At 49.4% G+C, this 2,575-nt stretch overlaps 1 protein-coding gene across 5 annotated transcripts in view; it reads right to left on the reverse strand.

The window, feature by feature from the left end:
• ZKSCAN1 (zinc finger with KRAB and SCAN domains 1) overlaps positions 1–2,575 on the reverse strand; it is a 44,926-nt gene that overhangs the window by 18,798 nt on the left and 23,553 nt on the right. For 3 of the 5 annotated variants that reach the window (XM_037740327.1, XM_017533648.2, XM_017533649.1), the window contains exon 1: positions 1,525–1,986. The exons of the other annotated variants lie outside the window; for them this stretch is intronic. The gene's annotated coding sequence lies outside the window, so the exon portion shown is untranslated. Of the gene's footprint in view, positions 1–1,524; positions 1,987–2,575 lie in introns of those variants that run through there. 5 annotated transcript variants of the gene reach the window in all.

A 2,575-nucleotide genomic window follows, 5' to 3' on the forward strand; every position in this document is an offset into this window, starting at 1 on the left:
AACCCGAAAGGTTTAAATAAATTGCCCTTTACACCCATTTTTTTTTTTAAACGGAGCTATCAAATATTTTAGTATGAAAAAGCTACCTTAAAAGATGGCTATTCAAAGAATATTGATACTCCCACAGAATGAAAACGTTAGATTTAATATGCTGTTTATCTGTATTTGGATGCAATAGAAAACATTAGAAAAAACTTTAAATGCTTTTAAATCAAGTGGAGAATGAGCAAAAGACTAAGTAGCTAGCTCCCCTGTTTGTATTTTCAGATTGGTGAAAGCTGCCTGAAATAATAAGAATCTTGTATGGTAATTCAGAGAAGATACAAATCTGGATACACATTATGGGGCAAATCATCATGGTTCCCTATGTAATACAGCGATTTCTCCACACTCGTTCAGCATATATACTAACAGTGCTTTGTGATGTGGTTACAATGAATTCTCCACAATTCAATTCAACAAGTATTTATTGACCGTCTCCAAACCGCCTAGCACTGGCCCGTACAATAAATGCTTTCTTTGGTCTCAGGCCATGGAACAGCCACTCTATAATGAAAGTATCTTATTGTGTACCAGGGGCAAGGCAGGAAAGGGAGGGGAGAGAGGGAGGAGTGCCAGGCTAAACTGCAGTTGAATTTTTCAATTACATCGACCAAATCATTTCGAAGTCGGAAGGACCTTTTGGGAAAATCCAGTTAGTTTTATTGATGACGAAATTAAGACTTGGTGAGTGTCTTGTCTTATCCAAGGTCACTCAGCTAATCAGCCTCCCAGTGACACAGTGCAATTTCCAAATTCCCTTCACTTCTCTCCCACTCCATGTCAAACAGAGCAACTATCCAGAATTGAAAAATCCACCTAACGTCCCGGACAGCTCTTTTACAAAGACTTCAAAACATTCCATCGAGCCGAAACAGAGGGGGTGTATATAATCTCTACTAAATCCCAATCACTTCTTTATCCACTATGACTAGGCTTCAAATACTCCTTAATCACCGCTCAGTGGTGGGGGTGGGAGAAGGAAAAGCAGGTCTGGAAACGAATGCGGCACCTCAAAATGTGTCCATCTCTCAGCCTTCCGCTCATTTCACCTCGAGGTCCCGAAGGACCCGGGGGGAAGAAACACCTCACCGGAATCAAAGCAAATGGCGACGAAGGGAGAGCAAAAAAATCAAGACAGGGGTCGGTTCCCTCACGACCCCGTTTGCAGAAACGTCAAAGGGCGATGACAACACTGACGCAGAGGGGCCCGTATTTAACTTCTCCCCACGTCTCCGGGCACCCCCGGCCACTGAAACCCTCATCCCCTCCCCGCCTGGTCCCGGAGGTGGGGCGGACACGTCTCCCAGGGAAGACGACGCTTCCTACGGCCGGGCTGGGCCAGGAGGCAGGGGCAAGGACTCTCTTCGTACAACACCGGGGCCGCCTGGAGGGGGTCCCAGGGCTGCAGCTGCGGAGCCCACCCTCGCGCACACACCCCTGCGGCCTCGCCCGCCCACCCCAGAGGCCGGCCCCAAGTCTCACCGTGAGCCCCGGGAGCGGCCTGGGGGCGCTGGGCGAGAAAGGGGAGCTGACTCTGGGGCTCAGGCCGGCCGAAGGGCACCGCACACGGACTTAGGCCCTCCCGACGCCTCGACACAGACACAATGAGTCACAAAGGCCGGAAGTGTGTCAGCACCTCGCCTTCCGGGACCGCGCTGCGCTTCCGGGTCCTCTCTAGGAAGAGGGGAGGACTTTGCATCTCGGTTTCCGAATCGCTGGACCGGGCACCTTGGCCTTAAGTTTTCAAGCCTCCTGGTTGGTGGGTCGTGTCCTTGTTCGCCCCCAGTTAATGCAGGGACCGACGGGAGTGGGTGGTGGGGGGTTTCAGGCTTTCCTCGACTCAAATTCAAACAGCCACTCCAGCTCAGACGCCAGTCCATGTGAAAGTTCGATTTCACCTGTCTTTTCCATCTCAGGCATTCCTTGTAGTAATTATAGTTATCAAGCAATAATAATAGTTGGTAATTGTATGTCTGTGGCAGAGGAACTGAAACAAGGGTGTAGGCAGAGGAAGATCAAAGTGAAGCTGGGGTAGCTGGTTTCCCAAAGCTGCCATGGTAGCTTCTCTCGGGGGCCCTGGAGCTGTATGCAATGGGTGGTATTTTCAAACACTTGGCCTGTGGACAAGGGATGTCTTTCCACAAGCAAGCATAGTTATAATGTTCCATGCTTTGCTCATGTGGCATATGCTATTATAACCGTTTAAAAGGAGTTTTCAGAGTAATAACAGACACTTGTACCTTCAAAGTGCTTTCACAAGCTACTGCAATTACAGCCTTCATCTTTGCCCACATTTTGGGAGGCTGAGGCCTGCTGATAACCAGTTCAAGAGATCGAGACCATCCTGGCCAACATGGTGAAACCCGGTCTCTACTAAAAATACAAAAATTAGCTGGGCGTGGTATCACGCACCTGTAGTCTCAGCTACTCAGGAGGCTGAGGCAGGAAAATTGGTTGAACCCAGGAAGCAGAGGTTTCAGTGAGCCGAGATGGCACCACTTGCACTCCAGCCTGGTGACAGAGCGCGACTCTC

Source organism: Cebus imitator, unplaced genomic scaffold (assembly GCF_001604975.1).
Source record: "Cebus imitator isolate Cc_AM_T3 unplaced genomic scaffold, Cebus_imitator-1.0 Scaffold82, whole genome shotgun sequence".
NCBI classification, from domain to species: Eukaryota; Metazoa; Chordata; class Mammalia; order Primates; family Cebidae; genus Cebus; species Cebus imitator.